Source organism: Rhinopithecus roxellana, chromosome 9 (assembly GCF_007565055.1).
Source record: "Rhinopithecus roxellana isolate Shanxi Qingling chromosome 9, ASM756505v1, whole genome shotgun sequence".
NCBI classification, from domain to species: domain Eukaryota; kingdom Metazoa; phylum Chordata; class Mammalia; order Primates; family Cercopithecidae; genus Rhinopithecus; species Rhinopithecus roxellana.
The window spans coordinates 72,726,321-72,738,661 of record NC_044557.1 but is presented as its reverse complement, the minus strand read 5'-3'; the positions used below and the strand labels follow the sequence as shown (position 1 = coordinate 72,738,661).

General features: G+C 40.5%; 1 pseudogene; it reads right to left on the bottom strand.

Annotated features, from left to right (window-relative positions):
* Window positions 1-3,513: 3,513 nt before the first annotated feature.
* Window positions 3,514-4,324, bottom strand: LOC104668164 (annotated as a pseudogene).
* Window positions 4,325-12,341: the final 8,017 nt, after the last annotated feature.

Here is a 12,341-nt window from a genome sequence, read left to right as displayed (position 1 = left end):
TAATTTGGGTTCAGCACATTCAGTTTCCTCACTTCGAAAGCCTTGGTTTCACGTCTCCCCCAACCCCAACTTAAATTTTCAGCACCATGACAACCATTATATATTTTACTTGTGTACCCATTTAGAATCTATTTTCCACCATGCAAAATCCATGAATGTTGAAGGTTTTTTCCTACTTTATTCACAGCTGAATTTCCAGTATGTAGAACAATTTTTGACACATAGTACATGTTCAATAAATAAATTACTTTTTTCACATCAACATCAAATTTATTTCTACTATATGATGCCAAAAATAAGGTATAAATTATTACTAAAAATAATAATAATATTAACAAACTTGAGGGATATGTAGTGAAAATACTCCTAGTAGTGTTCGTATGGAGCTACATAACCTTGAACAGTTAATTTCTCTGGACTTTATTCATCTATAAGACAGTGAAGCAAATTAACCCTTAAGATCCCTTATAGCTCCAGAATCTAAGGCTTCTAAGTTTAGGGTCAACCAAGGAAATGAAAGAAGAGAATGGAAGGGTCAATATCTTAGAATGCTTTTAATAACAGAATGGTGGCCTCAAAGGGTAAAATGGGACAGAGGTAAAAGTGAGAACAGGGTGTGGGGAAGTAGAGAAACTGGTCAGTCAACTCTGAAAAGCAGGGCAGAACTGAGAGAGTTCAAGAAGAGACAGTTCATGAAATGTTTGTCTTAGGCAATCATTGTGCACTTCAGGATGAAAGACACAAGACCAGGGATGTAATTTGTCATCTCTTAAGAAGTTGCTGAGGAAGAAGCCCTGAGTTAATAACTGCAGGAAGGAGGAGAACTACTCAGGAACAAAGTTTTTGTTGGGACCCTGGTATTACCACTCATCCCTGAGGAGCCTCGGTTTCATGGCTGACTTAAAGCTGCTGACAGTGTCTTTTCATTCTCAGCTATGACGGTCGAGGATGAGCCGAGGAAGTGACTCAGATACATCCTTACAGTTGAAAAATCCAAAGAAACTTCTTAGTGGCCCCTTCTAGAAAATCTCAGGGAACGGTTCATCAACTGCAGGCCTTTCCCCTCCTTCTAGCCTCTGCTCACCACCACAAATAAAATAATGTTTTTCTGAATACTTATTTTGTTTCACAAGGCCCCAATCTCAAACTAATCTGCAGTTAAAATGTAGACATTGGAGGGGATCTGTCTTAGAGAAAGTTCAACTTTCTCAATAAGCACGTACTTGCACAATATTCAAAATGACTTTAAGTAAATATTTGGTTTCATTTGCTCCATTCTTTTTTTTTTTCTTCCACTCAGGAAAGAATGCACCAAACACATTCATGTCAATTTTCTTTCGTTTTTATTTTTTTAAGCAAATCATAAAGACCCAGCTTACCAGCTTTCCTTTTTTTTGTTGTTGTTTTTTTGCTTTTGTTTGTTTGCTTGTTTGTTTTTTTGAGACAGAGTCTCGCTCTCTCGACCAGGCTGTAGGGCAGTGGCATGATCTCGGCTCACTGCAACATCCGCCTCCCAGGTTCAAGCAATTCTCCTGCCTCAGCCTCCTGAGTAGCTAGAACTACAGTCACACAACTCCATGCCCAGCTAATTTTTAAAATTTTTAGTAGAGACAGGGTTTCACCATATTGGCCAGGCTGGTCTCGAACTGCCGACCTCAGGTGATCCGCCCACCTCGGCCTCCCAAAGTGCTGGCATTACAGGCGTGAGCCACTGTGCCTGGCCACAGCTATACTTGCTTAAACCTAAGCTTGATAAACAATTGTCAAAACTTACCAAGTTGCCAGCATTCATGCACCACTGGAAAACATTATTAATTTATATTAAACCAGAAATGTATTACCATTATTGCATTAATACCTTTCACTACTAAATACTGAAAAAAAAAAATTGAAGTTATTTCTGTAGAACAGGGGTCCCCAACTCTCGGGCCACTGACCTGTAGCAGTCTGTGGCCTGTAAGAACTGGGTCACACAGCAGGAGATGAGCAGTGGGCAAGCCAGCAAAGCGTCATCTGTATTTACAGCCACTCCCCATTGCTGGCAATATCTCCTGAGTTCCACCTCCTGTCAGATCAGTGCAGTATTAGATTCTCATAGGAACGTGGACCCCACTGTGATCTGCACATGTGAGGGATCTAGACGTCATGCTTCTTATGAGAATCTAATGCCTGGTGATCTGTCACTGTCTCCCATCACTCCCAAATGGGACTTCAGGAACACAAGCTCAGGGCTCCCCCTGATTCTACATTAAGATGAGTTGTATAATTATTTCATTATATATTACTGTGTAATAGTAATAATAGAAATAAAGTGCACAATAAATGTAATGTGATTGAATCATCCCAAAACCATCCCCCACTCCCACCCCATCCATGCAGAAATTGTCTTCCATGAAACCCGACCCTGGTGCCAAAAATGTTGAAGACTGTTGCTGTAGAAGATTCATCCTGTCAATGTTAATTTCACAGCAGGACAATACTAGGAGGCTCACATTTCAGACACAACAGAAAAGCAGATCCATGCTGGTGTTAGCATACAATCTCGTCCTACTACAAAAAGGTAAAGTCTCACCTTGGAGTAAGTTTAGTAAAAAGGCAAAGTGCACACAGAGATTTCAACAACTTTAAAGACAAAAAAAGGCCGGGTGCGGTGGCTCAAGCCTGTAATCCCAGCACTTTGGGAGGCCGAGATGGGCAGATCACGAGGTCAGGAGATCGAGACCATCCTGGCTAACACGGTGAAACCCCGTCTCTACTAAAAAAAAAATACAAAAAATTAGCCGGGCGTGGTGGCGGGCGCCTGTAGTCCCAGCTACTCCGAAGGCTGAGCTAGGAGAATGGCGTGAACCTGGAGGCGGAGCTTGCAGTGAGCCGAGATCGCGCCACTGCATTCCAGCCTGGACGACAGAGCAATACTGCTTCTCAAAAAAAAAAAAAAAAAAAGATCCCAACAATAAACTCAAAAGTCTATGACAAATATGGGCTCTGATGAGCTGTTTATAAATACTTTAAATACAATTATACTGAAAGTCCTGTTTGTTTGAAATCTTAAAAAGAAGTTCCTGTTGGCCTGGCGCAGTGGCTCAGGCCTGTAATCCCAGCACTTTGGAAGGCCGAGGTGGGCAGATCACAAGGTCAGGTGATCAAGACCATCCTGACTAACACGGCAGAACCCTGTCTCTGCTAAAAATATGAAAAAAATTAGCTGGGCTTGGTGGCATGCACCTGTAGTCCCAGCTACTCTGGAGGCTGAGGCAGGAGAATCCCTTGAACCCAGGAGGCAGAGGTTGAAGTGAGCCGAGATCATACCACTGCATTCCAGCCTGGGCAACAGAGCGAGACTTTGTCTCAAAAAAAAAAAAAAAAAAAAAGGTTCCTGTTAATCCTCAATTGACACTTGTCATTGTTTGATATTTCTGTTAAATGCATGCATTGAATTACTTGTTACCCAAGCCAGAAGCTGCTTCTTACCATTTATCTTTTAGGACTTTAACTAGCCTTCTTTTTCAACATCTATTCCTTCTTGACCATTCTCGACAATCCTCTTTGTAGTAATTTTTCTACCAACTATTTTAGTAGAAGTTGATAGCGATTTGAAGTTGCCCATCCCAGTACTACCAAATGAGGTGGAAGAGAATGAAGTGAGACTCCCATGACCTAGTGACCCGAATGAAGTAAATCCAAAGAAGTCAAAAACTTCCACCAAAAAGTTCCCTGAAGACATCATCTGGATTAGGGAATGTGAAGCCAAACTCACAGGAACTGTCAAAATGACTTCCACCTCCTCTCCACCAATTAATCCTTCTTTGCCATATTTTTCATAGATGTCCTGCTTTTTAGCATCTGACAGCACTTCACAGGGCTCGGCTACTTGTTTGAATTTTCTCTCTGCTGCCTCTTTTTTGTTTTGAGAAGGTGTCTCGCTCTGTCGCCCAGGCTGGAGTGCAGTGGCGCAATCTCGGCTCCCGGGTTCACGCCATTCTCCCGCCTCAGCCTCCCCAGTAGCCGGGACTACAGGCGCCCGCCACCGCGCCCGGCTAATTTTTTTTTTTTTTTTTTTTTTTTTTTTTTTTTTTTTTTTAGTAGAGACGGGATTTCACCGTATTAGCCAAGATGGTCTTGATCTCCTGACCTCGTGATCCACCCACCTCGGCCTCCCAAAGTGCTGGGATTACAGGCGTGAGCCACCGCGCCTGGCCGCTTCTTCTTTATTCTCAGGATTTTTATCTGGGTGTTACTTCAGTGCCAGTTTTCGATATGCCTTTTTAATATCCTCAGTTGAGGCATGTCTCTGCATGCCTAGAACTTCATAGTAATCCACCATGTTTTAACAGATTGTTGGAACAGGTCCAAAGACGGAAGCGACTGGCAGTGAGATACAGGGGAGGCAAAGCGGTAGCCCAGGTCCGCTCTAGGCTCCAGCACCGCTGTGCTTGTGGCAGCGGCCTGCTCCACTCTTTAAAAACAAAATCCAACTGAGAATATAACATCACTAAAATTTAATTAAATAAAAAATCACTAACATTAAATGTAATCAAATAAAAACATAACTATTCCTCTAGCATAGCTACCTACAATGACAGTAGGGTTTCCTAACTAAAACCGAAAAGAAAATAAACTAACCAAATCCCATCGGAATTCATTGAATGCAGCTAAAAATTTTTAAAATATAAAACAGTGGGCTTGTTTCGTGAATAAGTCTGTGCATTCTTTTACTTATTTGCTTAAATTATAACTGCTGTGGTTAAATATTACAAAGAAAATAAATATATCCTTTATTGAAAGAAGTGGAAACAATAATTTTAAATGATCTAATTAGCTCTACCAATCCATTTAGCTACTGCTTTTTAGTCAGTACTAGCAGGAAACCATGACTTCCTGAATTTGGAAATGATGCATAGCTCCTAATAAACTTACACAATAAAGTTGTCCATTTTTTCTTCCAAATGTAACAGCAACTTATCTTTATTCATTTTTGTCTAAAGTAAAAATTTGCATATCATCTCAGTTTTTAAAGTGATTTCTAGTAATGTGTGAAGAGTATTCCAGGCATGTCTTAGCAGGCAGGGGAAGAAGGTAAACCTACTGGTTGTATTTTCATGAGAATTTCAGGTGACTGATGGTAAAAGAAACATGCCTGGGCCTCTTGGGATTGAGGAGTGGCCCAGAAATCTGGGGATAATGACTCTTGCTTAGCTTCCCAGGCATTATACTGTTTGAAAAGAAACTCATTCGAAGGGAAGAAGAGTCAAGGCATTACGTTGGGCCGGGCACGGTAGCTCACGCTCGTAATCCCAGTACTTTGGGAGGTCAAGGCGGGGGGATTACTTGAGGTCAGGAGTTCGAGACCAGCCTGGCCAACATGGCAAAAACCCATCTCTACTAAAAATGCAAAAAAAAAAAAAAAAAAAAATCAGCCAGGAGTAGTGGCACACTCCTGTCTCAGCTACTCGTGAGGCTGAGGCAGGAGAATCGCTTGAATTCAGGAAGCAGTCCAGCCTGGGTGACAGATTGAGACTCAAAAAAAAAAAAAAAGGACATTACCTTGGTCCGTTAGCTAAGTTAAGTGTTTATTTATAACAGTAAATGGTTTTGAGTACAGTATAATGTGGTATCATTAAAATCATAAGTCCAAGCTGCACAAAGAATGTGGGTCAAGAAAGGAGGAGAGGACACAGCAATTACAATATTTATCAAGTGGAAGAGCGTATTACTAGAAGTGTTGTGGGCCGGTTAGAACACACCATGACTATAGCAAAGAAGTTATATCCTGAGGAAAAAAATGAGTAATTTTAGCCCTACTGCTTCCCTTCACCCAGCCATCACCACCAATAGCAAGCCATGGTTTCTAACATTTCACAAATGAGTCGACTCATTCTTCAAGTAACATGTTATACAAATAAAAGACCAATGAAAGGAAGCTCCTGTAATGATTTTTTAGATAGCTGGTGAAACATTTGTTCTGGGTGTGTGAAAGGGTATTTCTGGAAGAGATTAGCATTTGAATCAGTGGACAAAGTAAAGAAGATCTGCTCTCAGTAATGTGGGCAGGCATCATCCAATCCTTGGAAGGCCTCGATAGAACAAAAAGGTGGAGGAAGGGTGAATTCTCTCTCTCTTCTTAAGCTGGAGCATTCATCCTCCTTCCTTAGACATTGGAGCTCCTGATTCTCAAGACTTCAGATTCCAGGACTTATACCACTCCCCAACACTGAGTTCTCAGGCCTTTGGACTCAGACTGAACTATACCACCAGTTTTCCTCGTTCCCCAGCTTGCAGACAGCATATCATTAGACTTTTGGGCCTCTATGATTGCATGAGCCAATTCCCATAATAAAAATACATGTGTGTTATGGGATATATAGGATACACACACACACAAGTGCGTGCGTGCGCACGCATATCCTGTTGGTTCTGTTTCTCTGGGGAACCCTGACTAATACAGGCTACTACAACACTTTACTTATAAATTTATGGAGTACAAGTGTGATTTTGTTACATGCATAGATAGTGCACCAGCAAAATAAGGTTTAGAGTATCCATCACCCAAATAACGTACATTGTACCTATTCGGTAATTTTTTGCCATCCGTTCTACCCCTTCACCCTTCTGAGCAGCCATTTTCCATCATTCCACACTCTATGTTTATGTATCACAACAGTTTACAGCTAAATTGGGAGCAGTAAGACCGGCCAGGATTGATTGGATTTGGGATATATTTTACAGATAGAATTGACAGAATTTGATGATAGATTGGGAATTCACAGAACGCAGGAAGTATCATCAGATGAGTAGATTTCTATGAGGAGACTAGAGGACAAGAATTTAGGAGTCAGCTAATTGTACATCCTAAGTTTTAGACGTTCAAATCAATATGTATATAGAGTACATATATACATACACACATATATATAATTTTTTACATTTAATCATATAAAATTGCCATGTTTGTATATCAAAAAATGGATGTCAAAAATGTATATAGTTAAACCAAATATAAATAAATTCAAGAGTAATAAGCATATAAATGTTGTTTAAAACCATAGCACTTAATCAGATTGTGTATCATGCAGGAGTAAATGGAGAAGAGACAAAAACTGAGCCCTGGAACACTTCAACCTTTACAGATCAGAAAGATAAAAAGGAAGAAGAAAAAGGGAACTAAGAAGAAGTAATGTCTGAGAAAAGTTAGAAAATTTTGTCTTAGAAGACAATCGGAGAAAGTATTCGGAGGAGGAGGAATGAATCAAGTTTGACAAATGCTTTTAATAGATTAAGTAACCTGAAGACTCAGAAATGACCATACAAATGAAAACAATTAGCTTTACAAAAGGCAATTCATTCATAATGTTGGAAAAAAAGAAACGTGTGCTCTAAAAAATAAATTCATTACTAACAATGTCAATTGGTAACTGTCATATGATTTCCCAAAGTTTAGGTTTTCTTTTTTTTACAGTTTAGATACAGTATATTTCCCCATTACCCTAATAGGTTTAAATAAGTATTTTTGTAAGTTAAGTCTATGCGTAAATAATGCAGAAATATAAAATAAAATCTTGTTTTTTTTTTTTTTTTTTTTTTTGAGACAGAGTCTCTCTCTGCCGCCCAGGCTGGAGTGCAGAGGCTCCATCTCAGCAGCTCACTGCAAGCTCTGCCTCCCAGGTTCATGCCATTCCCCTGCCTCAGCCTCCCAAATGTCTGGGACCACAGGTGCCTGCCACCACACCCGGCTAATTTTGTATTTTTTTAGTAGAGGCGGGATTTCACCGGTGTCAGCCAGGATGGTCTCGATCTCCTGACCTCGTGATCCGCCCGCCTCAGCCTCCCAAAGTGCTGGGATTACAAGTGTGAGTCATTGCGCCCGGCCCAGAAATGTAAAATGTTAAGTCAGAGATGGATTAGATTTCAAGCACCCAGAAGCGTGTTCTGGTGGGAAATGTCTGTACCCAGGAAATTAATCTTTACCCAGTCTCAGAATAAATGCTCAAAAGAAAAGTATTGAAGCTTTTTGTACCAGTCATTTGGGACCTGTTGAGAAGAGATATATTGGCAGAATTATGCACCAGTGGTCAGGTAAGCAGATTTTTTAAAAGAAAAAAAGAAGAAGGAAAATGCCAAAATTGATATGCCCAGCAAAATGTTCATTCTAAGAAGTGATATGATGTATGGTTTCCTACTTTGTGTAACTGAATCTTTAAATTTCTATATCTTTTATCCTAACAAAAATGCCTTCTGACCCTCACACACATGCAAAGAAGAACATTATATCCTGGGACACAGAATCAGAGATTAAGAAAAAATAATGATCATTAATATATATGCACCTAACAATAGAGTCTCAAAATATAGAAAACAGTAATTTTAAAACTATAGAGAAATTTGTAGCTGGAAATCGTAATCCAGTTCTCCCAGAAACTAATAGTTTAAAGCAACCATAAATAAATAAATACATAAAAAATTTGAATAACATAATCAGATATTTTGAACTAATAGCTTATAGAGACATTTACACCCAACAACAAAAAAAGAGAGAATGTATATTTAGCACATATGAAGCATTTGTGAAAACTAACTAGTACTAGAACAACTATGACACAAAAGAAGTCTCAACAAATACCAAGTAATTAATAGCATAAAGGTATCTTCATGCTCTCTAACAATAATATGATAAAAATAAAAACTTAATATAATCCAATAGCTTTAAAAATCAAATATATATGGAATATGAAAATATACAGCTAAGTACTCTTGAGACAAAGAAGAAATAATGTAGAAATTATAATATACTTCAAACTGAATGACAGTGTAAACACGAGCTACCAAATGCTGCATCACGACATATGTTAAAAGAATATTTTAAGTTTTAAATTTACTTAAAAATAAGAAAGCTATAAAATAGATGAGTCAAAGATAGAGCCAGAAAACAATTACATAAAGCTTATTTTAAATAAAGATAGTTAACAAAACTAAGTGGTAATTCTTTGAATAGATTTATAAAACAGAAAAGACCCTGGTAATACTGCCTTTAAAAATATGGAAAAAAGGGGCCGAGCAAGATGGCCGAATAGGAACAGCTCCAGTCTCCAACTTCCCAGCACGAGCGACACAGAAGACCGGTGATTTCTGCATCTTCAACTGAGGTACTGGGGACATCTCACTAGGGAGTGCCGGACAATCGGTGCTGGTCAGCTGCTGCAGCCTGACCAGTGAGAGCTGAAGCAGGGCGAGGCATCGCCTCACCTGGGAAGTGCAAGGGGGAAGGGAATCCCTTTTCCTAGCCAGGGGAACTGAGACACACAACACCTGGAAAATTGGGTAACTCCCACCCCAATACCACGCTTTAAGCAACGGGCACACCAGAAGAATATATCCCTCACCTGGCCGGGAGGGTCCCACGCCCACGGAGCCTCCCTCATTGTTAAAACAGCAGTCTGCGGCGATCTAACCGCAAGGCAGCAGCGAGGCTGGGGGAGGGGCGCCCGCCATTGCTGAGGCTTAAGTAGGTAAACAAAGCCGCTGGGAAGCTCGAACTGGGTGGAGCTCACAGCAGCCCAAGGAAACCTGCCTGTCTCTATAAACTCCACCTCCGGGGGCAGGGCTCAGCTAAAAAACAACAGGGGAAACAGCAGAGGCCTGAGCAGACGCGAACGACTCTGTCTGACAGCTTTGAAGAGAGCAGTGGATCTCCCAACACGGAGGTTGATTTCTGAGAACAGACAGACTGCCTGCTCAAGTGGGTCACTGACCACTGAGTAGCCTAACTGGGAGACATTCCCCACTAGGGGCAGTCTGACACCCCACAACTCACAGGGTGGAGTACACCCCTGAGAGGAAGCTTCCAAAGTAAGAATCAGACAGGTACACTCGCTGTTCAGCAATATTCTATCTTCTGCAACCTCTGCTGCTGATACCCAGGCAAACAGGGTCTGGAGTGGACCTCAAGCAATCTCCAACAGACCTATAGCTGAGGGTCCTGACTGTCAGAAGGAAAACTATCAAACAGGAAGGACACCTATACCAAATCCCCATCAGTACGTCACCATCATCAAAGACCAGAGACAGATAAAACCACAAAGATGGGGAAAAAGCAGGGCAGAAAAGCTGGAAATTCAAAAAATAAGAGCGCATCTCCCCCTGCAAAGGAGCGCGGCCCATCGCCAGCAACAGATCGAAGCTGGTCAGAGAATGACTTTGACGAGATGAGAGAAGGAGGCTTCAGTCCATCAAACTTCTCAGAGCTAAAGGAGGAATTACGTACCCAGCGCAAAGAAACTAAAAATCTTGAAAAAAGAGTGGAAGAATTGACAGCTAGACTAATTAATGCAGAGAAGGTCATAAACAAAATGACAGAGATGAAAACCATGACACAAGAAATATGTGACAAATGCACAAGCTTCAGTAACCGACTCCATCAACTGGAAGAAAGAGTATCAGCGATTGAGGATCAAATGAATGAAATGAAGCGAGAAGAGAAACCAAAAGAAAAAAGAAGAAAAAGAAATGAACAAAGCCTACAAGAAGTATGGGATTATGTAAAAAGACCAAATCTACGTCTAATAGGTGTGCCTGAAAGTGAGGGGGAAAATGGAACCAAGTTGGAAAACACTCTTCAGGATATCATCCAGGAGAACTTCCCCAACCTAGTAGGGCAGGCCAACATTCAAATTCAGGAAATACAGAGAACACCACAAAGATACTCCTCGAGAAGAGCAACTCCAAGACACATAATTGCCAGATTCACCAAAGTTGAACTGAAGGAAAGAATCTTAAGGGCAGGCAGAGAGAAAGGTTGGGTTACCCACAAAGGGAAGCCCATCAGACTAACAGCAGATCTCTCGGCAGAAACTCTACAAGCCAGAAGAGAGTGGGGACCAATATTCAACGTTCTTAAAGAAAAGAATTTTCAACCCAGAATTTCATATCCAGCCAAACTAAGTTTCAAAAGTGAGGGAGAAACAAAATCCTTTACAGATCAGCAAATGCTTAGAGATTTTGTCACCACCAGGCCTGCCTTACAAGAGACCCTGAAGGAAGCCCTAAACATGGAAAGGAACAACCGGTACCAGCCATTGCAAAAACATGCCAAAATGTAAAGACCATCGAGGCTAGGAAGAAACTGCATCAACTAACGAGCAAAATAACCAGTTAATATCATAATGGCAGGATCAAGTTCACACATAACCATATTAACCTTAAATGTAAATGGACTAAATGCTCCAATTAAAAGACACAGACTGGCAAACTGGATAAAGAGTCAAGACCCATCAGTCTGCTGTATTCAGGAGACCCATCTCACATGCAGAGACATACATAGGCTCAAAATAAAGGGATGGAGGAAGATCTACCAAGCAAATGGAGAACAAAAAAAAGCAGGGGTTGCAATCCTACTCTCTGATAAAACAGACTTTAAACCATCAAAGATCAAAAGAGACAAAGAAGGCCATTACATAATGGTAAAGGGATCAATTCAACAGGAAGAGCTAACTATCCTAAATATATATGCACCCAATACAGGAGCACCCAGATTCATAAAGCAAGTCCTTAGAGACTTACAAAGAGACTTAGACTCCCATACAATAATAATGGGAGACTTCAACACTCCACTGTCAACATTAGACAGATCAACAAGACAGAAAGTTAACAAGGATATCCAGGAATTGAACTCATCTCTGCACCAAGCGGACCTAATAGACATCTATAGAACTCTCCACCCCAAATCAACAGAATATACATTTTTCTCAGCACCACATCGCACTTATTCCAAAATTGACCACATAATTGGAAGTAAAGCACTCCTCAGCAAATGTAAAAGAACAGAAATTATAACAAACTGTCTCGCAGACCACAGTGCAATCAAACTAGAACTCAGGACTAAGAAACTCACTCAAAACCGCTCAACTACATGGAAACTGAACAACCTGCTCCTGAATGACTACTGGGTACCTAATGAAATGAAGGCAGAAATAAAGATGTTCTTTGAAACCAATGAGAACAAAGATACAACATACCAGAATCTCTGGGACACATTTAAAGCAGTGTGTAGAGGGAAATTTATAGCACTAAATGCCCACAAGAGAAAGCAGGAAAGATCTAAAATTGACACTCTAACATCACAATTAGAAGAACTAGAGAGGCAAGAGCAAACACATTCAAAAGCTAGCAGAAGGCAAGAAATAACTAAGATCAGAGCAGAACTGAAGGAGATAGAGACACAAAAAACCCTCCAAAAAATCAATGAATCCAGGAGTTGGTTTTTTGAAAAGATCAACAAAATTGACAGACCGCTAGCAAGACTAATAAAGAAGAAAAGAGAGAGGAATCAAATAGATGCAATAAAAAAT